Source organism: Balaenoptera acutorostrata, chromosome 6 (genome assembly GCF_949987535.1).
Source record: "Balaenoptera acutorostrata chromosome 6, mBalAcu1.1, whole genome shotgun sequence".
Classification (NCBI taxonomy): domain Eukaryota; kingdom Metazoa; phylum Chordata; class Mammalia; order Artiodactyla; family Balaenopteridae; genus Balaenoptera; species Balaenoptera acutorostrata.
Window position 1 is genome coordinate 9,457,047 of NC_080069.1, and position 12,835 is coordinate 9,469,881.

At 45.1% G+C, this 12,835-nt stretch overlaps 1 protein-coding gene across 14 annotated transcripts in view; it reads right to left on the reverse strand.

Annotated features, from left to right (window-relative positions):
- The window catches only part of MSRA (methionine sulfoxide reductase A), a 390,059-nt gene that overhangs the window by 239,747 nt on the left and 137,477 nt on the right, over positions 1-12,835 (reverse strand). The window lies entirely within an intron of this gene.

Below are 12,835 nucleotides of genomic sequence, written 5' to 3' on the forward strand. Positions count from 1 at the left end.
GAGGCGTTTAGAGGGGAAGACTGACATGGTCCTTGCCCTCGAGGAGTGTACAATTATCTTCAAGAGGTAAAAAATTTCAAGAGCGAACTTTACCGGAAAGCTTACCATTGTGTGCTAAGTCCTGGAGTGGGGACTAAAGGTTCTGTAAGAGTTTGCAGCAGAGGGACAGCAAGCTGCAAGGCAGAGCCAGGGTCTAGAGGAATTGCAACTAGTGTCGAGTCTAAAAGGAGGAGCAGGGTTTGGAAAGGCAGAGGGTGAGGGAGCAACTCGAGTGAGAGCCAGGAGGAGATGCAACCAAGGCAGCATCCTGGGCCAGACCAGAGTCTAGTCTGGGCGCAGTAGAGGCGACATGTTGAGAAGCAATGGCGCTTCAGGATGGATTGGTAGGCAGGCACCAGGTCATGGAAGGTCTTGAGAACCCCACGCAAATCCATGGGAACCCTAGGCAGCCTCCGCAGCACCACTGCAAGTATGTTAGAACCTGGAGGCTTACGAGGCTCAGCCTAGCTAGACGATCCCTTCAGGATACCGTCAGTTCAGCGGCTTCCCCGGATTCTTGAGGGATGGTGGCACTACCTGAAGAACAGAATAGCTGGGAGAAGGCGAGGAGCCAGGCTGAACCAGAGAACAAGCCTCACAGCCTCGAGGCTCTAACTGGCACCACCAGCAGATGCAAGAGGTCACAGGTGGCCCTGGGGCCTTGGCCAGTGCTCACGTATGGTTAGGACCACTGGTTACTGAATCCAAAGGAACGTGACGGGGCTCCACGTGGAGGCCACAACTCTGCTCTACAGTTAGGACCCCGAAGCCCCTGTCGGAGGTTTTAAAATGTTTGCCTTTACACATATCAAGAGGCGTAAACCCATTCAAACTCTAACCCACTAATCCCACTCATAAAAATTTAAGGAAAAATGCATTAAAGAGAAAAAAAAAAAAGGTGGTAGACATAAAAATATTTATTAAAGTATTACTGGTAATAAAGAAATCTTTAAAGCAACTAAATATCCAGAAACAGAGAAATAGCTTAGAAAATTATAATTCGTGATTTATCACAAGCATGGAATATCATGCAACATTTTAAATAGAGAATTTGAGAGATACATTGAAATGTGAAAAAATATTTGGGATAACAGTTAAGTGAAAACAATCCTATTACACGCTGAATGTAGACTATAATAACAACTAACAAAAATATGAATGCTTATGGGAAAAGACTGGCAGAGAAATATGCAAAAACAAAAATAACTAGGAAGATTATGCAAGATATTTATCTCTATCAATTGTCTTTGTCATTGTCAGAGTCTTATTTCCTAGATGAAAATATGTTTGTTTGGATTTTTAAAGTCAACAAAATTATAGATTTCTAACATTTTTTCTGCAGTATTTAGTTTCCCAGGACAGTCCATCAGGACTTACATATAGTCCAGTCGAAACACTACACACTTACCATAAAGAGTGTGGCCTATTTGACCTCTCCTCTGGGACAGCTCAAAAGCACCTCCAATGCAGCAGGATATCCTTCCACTCCAAACCTGACCCTCTTCCAGCATCCCTACCTCTGGGAATAGGACCACCATCCTCCTACTTTCTAGGCATCCTTGCCCATTCTCTCTCCCTCGCTACCCATATCTAATCTATCACCAAATCTGGCTAATTCTGCCTTCCAGATACCTTTAGAATCCTTCCACTTCTTCCCTTCACCATCCAAACCACCCTAGTCCCAACTCTTATGGGCTCTTTGCCTGGACTCCTACAAGCACCTCTAGCTCTTCCACATCCCCTTTCTAATTCATTCTTCTCAGTGTCGCCACAATTATCTTTTAACTCTGATTATATAACACAAAGTCCCCGACCCTCTCCCCTACTTTCCATGGCTTCCCACTGCTCTTAGGCTAAAGTCAGAACTCTTTAATGCAGCTTCAAAAACCCACATGGTCTGGCCACCTCAGTCCCTCATTCCCTCTACTACAGTCAGAGCTGCACCTTACACTTAGTCATTATTCCAGCAAGTAAACTACAAGCTCAGAGAAGGCAGGGCTCATCTTGGCTCACTGTTTCCACAATTACAGCACACTGTGGGACCCAGCATAGGTGTTCAATAGTTGCTAAATTAACGAAGGAAAACAAACTACTAAAAAGTCTCTCTTCAGCCATTATGAAAGATATATTATTTGATACGCTAAACATAATCTCTCTTTATATGTACATGTGTCCCTTACACAAAAATGATCATTGAAAATGGCCACTCTGAGTCTCCACAGCCAGGTGGCCTGGAGATCAGGGAACTCCTCTGTTCTAGTCCTTAAACGCCACTCCTCTTCCCTTCCCATCCACCTACTCTCATCTGAGAAAATGGATGTGGAAAGACTGGAAATGCTACCCAGAGAGGAAGGAGGATTCACGTGCAACTCTCTCCTCAGTGCCAAAGTTCCCCGGGACTCTGTCTTATCTTTCGTTCTAGAGCCTGAGGCCCAAAGATAACAAGCCCTGTTAACTTGATTTTGCATTTTCTCCTGAACCACAGCTGAGCCTTACATCAGTCCCTGGACAGCAAAGACACAGCATTAGCCAAGGAGAGACAGCACAGTATCCAGGGCTAAGGAACAAAACTGCCTGACCCTGAATCTCTGCTCTTCCACTTCCTAGCTGTATGACCTTGGCTTAGCAACTTAGCCTCCTTGTGCCTCCGTTTCCTCATTTGTACCTACTTTATGGGTTGCTTTGAGAATCAAATGAGTTAATATATGTAAAGCACTTAGAACAGTGCCTGGCATGCAGTACACACTACTTAACTGTTAGGCTAGTATTACCATTTACATGTGAACTTTGTTTTTCACAAGATCTGAGTCAGGAATGACAAATACATGGCACATATTTACTTTTCCTCCACTTTCATGCCCGTGGCAGACATCATTAATCAATCACAGCAGACTTTCATGATCCCCAAATATGACCACAAAATCTTTTCTCAACTTAGCACCCCACAGGGTCTCTTATTCCTTCGGGGGGGCATGTGTGATGAAATCACTTTGTTATTCCTGGTCTAAGTGAATAAAACAGAAAGATGGTACAAAGAAAAGCCATTTTCTTTCTCATTTCTACATAATACATTGCAATTTTTAAAAAGACGCTTTGAAAATCTCCAAAACTCTATACAGCTTTACGGATAAAAGAATGGAGGGAAATCTGAGTGCTACCTTCCATTCCATGAGGAAAGAACGGGGAGTTGTTAAAAACCAAGCAATGGCAGTGCTAGTCCTGCAAACCGAGGGCATTTTCCCATTGAAACTCTGCTGAGGCAAGTACAGGACTTGGGGGCCAAAGAACCAGAGACCCTTCAAACATATTCTAAAGGTCAAATAAGACTGGGGATGGGGAGACTCACCTGGGAACCTAATCAGCATTTGTAATTTTTTTTTTTCAAAACTGGTGGCACATTTCACCACAGAAACAATCAAACTGACTAAACAGAAAAGTCACTCATTGATTGGGCACTAACTATTGATTACCAGCAGAGCATGACACGGAAGCAGGAGGGGGTCTGTGACAGGGACAGCTGCTGCCTGGCCACAGCAGGCTGGATGCCGCCCATCTGGCCGGCTGGGCTCCGTGCGAGCATGTTCTAAAGCCCCGCGCTCCAGGAGGACAACCTCTACTGACGGCCAGGACGTGTCCTCAGTCAAGGGCATGTGAGGACGAGGAAGAGATTTCCATTTATCTTGAAAGCCCAGTGCTCGAGGAGCAGCGAGGTTAATTAGAGTATGATTGGGTCAAAGTCAACTGTCGGAGAGACTTTGAAGGGGATTTGGGGGGCACTTCAAAAGCTTGAGAAGATTATGCTGATGCTGTTTCTTGTTTTGTTTTATGAATGTCTAATGCACTTCAGACTTTATGACTGTTTTCTTCCTTCAGAAAAATACAATAAAACAGTTCAATAATGCACCTGCAGTAATGCAAATGCAGACATAAACCAACCGGTGATTAGCACCACGTCCTGTGCCCAAGCTGAGAGCTAAAATTCCTATCTTCTGGGTAAGGTTGTCGGGGGGACTTACAGGTAAATGGCAGGGAAGTGGGGGACTGGAGGGTGGGCCCCCAGATCCTCAGGATTCTCCTGTAGGGCCAAGCCCCTCCAGTCTGGGTGACCATGGCGACACCACCTAATTGGAGATCCCAAGAACTGCTGCTGCTGTCCTGGGAGTCCGGGTCCACTGCTGGGCGCAGAATCATCCCAGGACTGGAACAGCTGTATATCGGACTGAAGCCTCAGAGCTGCAGAACATCTAGTGGTGCCTGCCCCCCCGTCGTGTTAGTCACCCCACAAAACCCAACACATACTCGTCCTGTGTTACTATCAGTCATTCACGCCGCCATGAAGCTCATCGGTGGCGATTAGGTTCAGTCTGGGGCTGGAGTAAGAGTGCATTTATTTCACGAATAAGGTAACACAGACCTGTCAGGCCCCAAAACCAAGCATGGTCTCACAGCCCCTCCCCTTGTCTGTTTCCTTGTGGCTCTTTTTCTAGATCCCAAATCCCTGGTATCTCAAGGACAAGTCAGACTGGAACTAAGGCGGGTTCATATCTGGCCCACAAGCCCGAGCCTTGGGCGAGGCTCTGTCTCCAGCAGAGGGTCCTTTGATCACACTGACTAAGCATCCTGGGCCCCAGTCCTGCCAAGGTGCCCTTCGCAGCGCTGTAAGGATGAACTGATGACTGTTGATTTGTAAAGAAAGGGCAGCAGGAGTCCTGAGGATGCAGCTGAAGCCCAGTCACCCAGATACAGGGCAGGTGCACTGGGAGAGGTCAGGTGATGATGCTTCCGGCCCCCTCTGCCCAGAGGCACTGTGCTTCTATCATACTTTTGTTCCTGACAGCGCCTGTTACTTTGGCTATGGTGTTTTAAGGTGAATGTTAATCCAGGGCGTACTCTGTATGTGAGGAGGGGGAGGCGGGAAGTTACATGGCAGTGGGCAAGTTACGGAGAGGGCCGACCTCTGCTCTCCACCCATCCCGTGTCCAAGGAAGCTGGAGTCCTTCCCACCGATTGGTGAGGTAGGCGACTAGAGGCAGGGGGAGTCGTGGCTAGGAGCGGCTGGAGAGGCGTCCCCAGCAAAGGCAATGGCGGGAGTGAGACGAAGGTCCCCCTGCTGGGAACACCCAGAGGCGAGCGCTCCCCCAGAGCTGCAGGGGGAGAGCAGGGCCAGCCCGCACTGTCTGCCTCCCATGGTGACCGGTGACTGTGTATCTAAGTAGGAGCCGCCCTAAAAGCAAAAACTACGTGATGGAAAAGGCAGGAAAATCAGATGAGAACATTTTAGATTGTAGCACGGAAACAAAAATTCACCTGTCATTGAGGATTTTATCCTTATGCCCCAGCCGCTGTCCTTCCTCCAGTTAATGCCTTTTCCCTTTGCTCCAGGAACAACAAACTGAAGACCGGCTCTTGGCCAGTGAAGGTGGTGATTCCTCGGGCTCAGGCAGCCCTGCGCCTCTGGGGTCCCCCTGCAGCAGAGCCCGAACGGCACACTGACAGGGCAGGACAGGGCAGAGCAAGGCTGGGCTCAGCCCCAGTGAGGACACGTTTGGTGAGGCATCAGCTCCAAACGGTGGAGCTTATTACGGCTCAGACCCACTAGCAGTTACGTGTTTAGTACATGCCAGGTACGAGCTGCTGTGGGAAGAAAGATAAACTCCATAGACCCTACGCTCAAGGAGATCCATCTAATCAACAAACTTATTGAGAGAAAGCCTAAGAGGAGATTTCTGGCCAGAAGAGTGAGCTGAGGATGAGAGCGTGTTTTAAAAATAAAGCATTATGCAAGCAGAGGACATTTTTACTTTCGTGATGTGCCTGCTGTGTTTTCTGAGGTCCGCTCAGGGCACAAGACCACGAGTGTGACTCTAAACCCGGAAGAGCAACGCCAAGTGCACAGGGCCTCAGACACCAGCCCTGTCCTGTTCCTAAGAAAAACTGGCCCACAATGATCCTGCTGCGTCCCCACAAGACGGCACAGGAGAGTAAAGGAGAGTGACCACAGGGATGCCCACAGTGAGCGGGCAGGAGGTAGACCAGATGCCCTAGAAACCAGTGTCAGAATTATTTCTGTACGTTCCCAAGCAGGCTTCCATGATTCTGTAAAAGACAGTGATGCCACGGCCAGAGAGAAAGTGGAGAATGATAGGAAGACAGACTACACATAAAAAATTAAATATGTCAATAACAAACACATACATGAGTAGATGCTCAACCACACAATGAGATACTATTTTTAATTCGTGAAAATGGCAAAATTACAAAACCAACGCCAAGTACCAATGAGGGTGTAGAGACATGGGCTTTCTCATATACTGTTCATGGAAGTGGGAATGCTACAATCTATTTGGAAAGTAGTCTGGCAATATGCATCAAGAATGTCAAAAGCTTTTAAATTATTTCTATCTTAGGAAATAATCAGAAGGGAGGCAAAGGTTTCCAAAGATGTTTATAACAGAATTGTTTATAATAGTAAAAATCCGTAAAAACCCTATATGGCCCAACAAAAGGGGGATAATGAAGTAAATTGTGGCACAGTCCTCAGATGCAACATTACCTCATAATTTTAAAAGTATGGTCATAAAAAGGTTTCTTCCACGGCATCAGGAAATAGTAATAATATAGAATTAAGTGGAGAATAGCAAGAAAAAAGAGGAAATCTAGATCCTATTAGGTATATTTTCAAGTTGTACAAATCTAAACGTTTTCCTTTGAGTCCCATTCCTCTGTTTTCTTTGAGAAGGAGACAGAGCAAGAGAAACCACTGAAACTCTCTTAAATGAGAAAAACCGATGAACAGATCACTTCCTGATTGGTCGCATAAGGACCCTTTTCTTTCCAGGGTTTTGAGTACCTTGAAATCTCGCTTGTTCCTTAACACGAGGCCCCCTGGGTGAAGAGCTCTGGAGACGCTCAGGGACTTCAGGACCAACTCGAGCCAGCTGCATGACTGCCCTATTAAATCCCCTGACGAGGGCACTATTGCCGAGATGCGCAGGGCTCCGGAGCTTATGAACCCATAGGCAGGCGTGTGGGGGAGGGAGGAAAGGAGGCTGACAGAGGGACTTGGGGGGGACATAGCTGCTCCAGCAAGTCCAGGCACAGGGATCCATATGCCATCCAAGTAACATCACAGTTCAGAAAACAATGACTGAACATCGCTTATGTGCCAGGCACCGGGCTTACTGTCGGTCGTACAGTAAGATAGTAAGACAGCGCCTGCCTTCTCTTCATCCTTCACTGACCAGCAATGCGCGCCTGCCCCACTTGTCAGAGCTGCTGACCAGGTACACCTACGGAGGCTCCTGTGTTAGCGGCACTGCCTACAGCTCTTTAACACATCCTGTTACCCCATGATTATCGGACGAGCATGAGTTCCCGATTCACGCTGCATTATCCCAAGAAAAGCATTCCGTCATCATTCATTTCATTTTTAGAAGAATTCCATTTTCACTCGTGTAATACTGTTATTAATTACCACATTTAAGAACCATGTCTAATTTAGGCATCTGTGATAAGTATATAATATTAATTGATGGAAAAATTTCCACCTGACTTTTATGAAATCTCCCTGCCTCCTCTTAACACATGTAATTCCTAATGACTACCAGAATTAGACAATCTTGAGACGAGAAATTCCATTTAAAATAAGGTTACTTGAAGGATTAAAATCCACATGTCAGCTTGATGAATGTGACATCTCCGTGAATAACAGTGTTGAAAACAGTTGTGTTAAAAACTGTGGCTGTAGGGACTTCCCTGGTGGTGCAGTGGTTAAGAATCCGCTTTCCAGTGCAGGGGACACGGGTTAGAGCCCTGGTTCGGGAAGATCCCACATGCCACCAAGCAACTAAGCCCGTGTGCCACAACTACTGAGCCTGCGCTCTAGAGCCCGCATGCCAAAACTACTGAAGCCCGCGCGCCTAGAGCCCGTGCTCCGCAACAAGAGAAGCCACCGCAATGAGAAGCCCGCGCACTGCAACGAAGAGTAGCCCCCGCTCGCCGCAACTAGAGAAAGCCCGGGCGCAGCAACAAAGACCCAGCACAGCCAAAAATAAATAAATAAATAAGTAAATAAATAAAGGTGGCTGTACACCAAAATGATTTCTAAGGTAAGTTTCCTATTGATCCTAAAACATATTTTAGATTTTGAAGATGAATGTTAAATGTATCTATAAAGGATCACACAGAGATCATACTTTTTAGTACTGTTGCAAAAACCGTTGCCCTTCAAAGACTTGGTGTCCCCGGCTTGCGCTGCTTTAGTCCCCTCCACGTCTGCTACAGCGTTTGCCCGTATGAAAATGATCAGCGCTGTGCAGAGCATCCAAGTCCTGGAAAAGTAATTAAAGCATGAGCCCCACAGAGCTACGCTCTCATCCCATCATCAGCGTCTAGTAACACTTTGGAGCCTCCGTGTATGCCTCTAAGACCGCTGACGACGCTCTTACACACACTGTATACACACCCTGAGAGGAAGCGGCGCAGGGCTTGAGCAAAGCGCCGGAGCAAGCAGCGGTCTGCTTCCTCCTTCCCTGTGACCGGGTCAGCGGCCTCCAGCAGGAAGGAGCCCCTTGACAGCACAGCATCTGCCTGGAGGTTGAGTGAAGCGCGTCTGCTGTCAGGCCGCCGATGGGCAGGAATGGTCCAGTGACTCCCCTACCCCCGTCTCCACCGCCGTGACAGTGATAAATGATGGGGCCCTCTGCTCAGCTGAGCCTGACAGGCCAGACCTCCCCTTGCAATCTGTCCCAGACCAACACCAGTCTTTCCCCCGACAAGATCCTCCTCAGCACACCCCGCAGGCCGGCACCAGGGTAAGGCCAGACCCATCTGCTTTCCGTGACTGTTCTTTCATGAAAACGAATTATGACTTTATTTCTAAGTGGAAGCTCCTAATCAAAAATGGAATATGTTGTTACAAGCCTTACAGGGAACTTGTCTCAATTATCTTTTGACATTAGAAATGAAGGAGATACAGCTGAATACGGGACTTTAATTAGAAAGAAAGAGGAACAGTCATGGATATAAACATGGATGTCAATTTGGCTTCCATTTAAATCAATACATTTTCAATTTATTAAGTTATTACTGTTGGTGGTGGTAAGGAGAAAGAGACAGAAGAGTCTGAGGGGAATAAAATATGGATAAGGAGATGGAACATTAACACTGACCATTAACAAGATCCATCACTGATTAGCTCCTACAATACATTTTGTTCATGTGCAAAGACAGTCATTTCAGGATTGTTTGTAAAGAGACTGGCACCAACCTTTTACATAAAATAGTCTATAATGTGGAACAATATGCACCATTATAAAGAATGAGGTAACTATAGGTAAAGACACAGAACTATCTACAAGATGCATTGTTAACTGGGGGAAAAAAATCAACAGGCAAGATAATGTGTGTAATATGCTACAATTTCTTTTTTTAATATTCTATTTTTACCTTTTGAATTTTGTTCCATGTGATGCATTACTTTCTTGAAAATAGAAATAAAAAACATTTTAAATGTCCCCAGTCTTTGCTACCCCGTGATTACCCCTGCGGCCTGAGAGCCTCTTCCCAGGGCTGAGGGCATTGCTGAGACGCAGGAGTGGCCAGTGGCGGGCAAGCAGCCCCTGGGCTCAGATCAGCCTGATGCTTACATTTTATCCAGGCTCAGGACAAACACCCAACATGATTCCACTTGTATCTCAAAGCAGCAGAACTGTTACCAGGCTTTAAAATTCTGGGTAGTTCATAGTATCTTAAAAGGCCTCAAGATAGAGTTATCACTCCATTTCCTCTCTGAAATTGATCTGCCTTCTCCAAGCAGTATGTTAATTGTCCCCCTTTCAAAAGGAAAAGGATTTTAAGAGGATCAACCATTACAAATTTTAGATGGTATTAAAATATTATTTACCTAAAAATAAAAGGTATTTCTAGGTTTGACTTTACTTTACAGGAAAGAAGAGAGAGGGAGGGGAGGAGGGAGGGAAGGAGGCAGAGAGAGAAAGATAAAGGGAGGGAGGAAGGGAAGAAAGCAGGGAGGGAGGGAGGGAGGAAAGCAGACTGGTACATAAGCAGTACTTTGCCTTTCTGGAATTTGGTATGTATTTTAATTATTTCTCTGTCCCTCCTGTCTCTCATCCTTTCTGTTTCTCTCTCCCTTGTAATTTTTCTCCACAACAGAAGAAAAGGATATTTGAAAATCTATTTTAGATTTACTGAACAGGAATTATGCTCACCATTCATAATTTTAAAAGCGGTTGAAACATTCTATATTTCCCTCAAAAAAGGAGATAAATCAAGTTTTTACTATGAAACCTTCCACTGATTTCCAAAAAGCCAGTGAAATTTTCTTGAATCCGGCTCTTACTAGAGCAACAGCACAGGTAGCTCGTCCACTTTGAAGATGTCCCCCAAGGACTGGCGTCCTGAGAGAGCAGGTTTGGTCACATGGCTGATTAAGGGACATCTGACAACCCAGTGCATATCCATATTAGGAAATATGATGGACAAAATCTTCAACTACAGTTCTACAAATGACACAGAAAGTCATTTTATGATGTTTTCTATACTTGTCCACCATGAAAGAGTGACATAAAACTGAACATCTTAACTCAGGGAAGCTCAGTGGAGACAGGGTGGCTCTTCAAGCATGCTTTTGGTCACCTGACTTAATGAAGGGACAGGGACTAGAGAGGGCAGAGCACAGCCTATTGGGTAATCTTCCTTGAATATGGGCTCAAGCATATCCTCGGATATTCAAGTGATGGGCTGATTCCGGGATGAATTCTCTAATGACTGACTGGAGCATTGCTGAATAAAATGAGAGTCGTGTCTGAAAATATCAAGCACATGGGAGGCCAAGGCAAGCGGCCTTCCACTGAGCCTACCCAGGGCCTGAATGATGGGCTCTCCCAGCTGGAAGGCCATCAGCTTCGTAGAGATATGGGTTGGGGGTGGTGGGGATATAAAGCAGGCCAAGAATATTTCTCATTTTAGTACATTCTCATGTACTAAATCTTATCGAGTGATTGTGGAGGGACCTGATTAAGACCCTAGAATTCTACAAAAGGAGATGACTGTGACCTGGTATAACTCAACTATAAAGGGACTTCAGTGCAGGCCCTGCAGAAAACCTGATTTTGAGTAAAATTATGCCTTGATAGGTCTGCCAGGCTCTTAGTGCTAAGAGTAAATTATAGTCATCTCTATTTTCTGCCACTTTATCTTCCCAAAAGGCTGATAGCTCAAAATGTAAACTATTGTGTGGAAGGTAGCTGGAGAGGAGCTAATGAAATACACGCAAGTCCCCAACTTTAAAATGAGTCACATTTCAAAAGCATGTTTAAGAGATGGACATCTGGGATATAGAATCCATTTTCTCATGAACATGCTGTTATAAATGGTGGTGAGCTAGCCCACAAGGGCCTACTCAACCTATAATGAGTCTCAAATATAACTCTTTCTAGGATTCTAACCACCGTTTATGAGATACTGTCTCAGCACGAAAATATATTGTAAGTTCTACCCTACAACACTAAGAACACATGCTTTCACACCAGCCAAGTTGGCTGTAAGCTACATCTGGACAAAAGAAAACATTTCCTTACTTCCCCAACCTGTCCAGCTACTAACTTGACCATAGAAAGAAATCTCCACTTTATTCATCACTGTAGAAAGGAGACTTTTTTTCTCCCAAAAGAGGAGGAAATCTCACTGCTCAAATGCTAAGTACAATTTAAATTCAGTGGTCTCATCACAGCTGAGGATGTAAAGCTGGGTAGTTCTGGCTCAGGGTCTCCTACAAGTTGGAATCAAGGTGCTGGCTGGGGCTGTAGTCTCATCTGAAGGCTCAACTGGGAAAGGATTGCTCTCAAGCTCACTTGTTGGCAGGCCTCAGCGAGCTAGAGCACAGATCCTCCTGAAGTTGAGTCTTCAGAAGACGCAACACAGCTGACATCTTGATTCCAGCTTCATGGGGCCCAGCTTCAGGGCCACCCAGCTAAGCCACACCCCGATTCCCTACCCACCAGCCCCCCCAAAAAACACTGTGAGATAATAAATGATTGTTCTTTTAAGCTGCTACCTTTGGGGATAATTGATTATATAGCAGTAGATAACTAATAACATGTTCTAATAAAGGGGAAGTAAGTTTTAGCAAAGGACAACTATTGATTATACGGCAGGAACTCAAACCATCTTTTATAAAGCTATATAGAACTTTCACTTTTATAAAGGAAAAAGGTATTTCCAGTCTAACTGATTTACAAATCAACCCCTGGAAGATGATCCATTTCTAACTTGGAGACTATCTCTATGTAGTTTTATTTTTCCACCAACTTGTTCTCTAGTGTGCTGGGATTGCTAAAACAGGTGTTCCTAAACCACTAAAATCTACAAATAGTGTATAAAATGCCAGAATAAGGCTTTCAGCACTTCTGCAATAATTCAGGCAATTTTTATTCGCTTGCATCATCCAGAGGATTGTTAGTTGCTTTTCCTGCTGTTTTGTTTGGGGAAGTTATACCTTTGCCTCATAGGGCTTAAAAAAACAATGAAAAAAAACGTTTTTCCAAAATTCCCAGGGAAGCTAAAGTTAAATTCATGCCAAAGGCCTTAACTGCAATGGAGAAAATCTTCTGTATTTTGATGGGGTTTTGCTTGGTTGTTTGCTTGGTTGTTTGATTGGTTGTTTGCTTGAGTTGGGGGGCTTTTTTCTTTGACTAGATGGAAGTAAGAAGACAGCTGGATTATTTTTACCCATAGTGGTACCTATAAGAAACACAGTTTTTCCCCTTTTCTATGG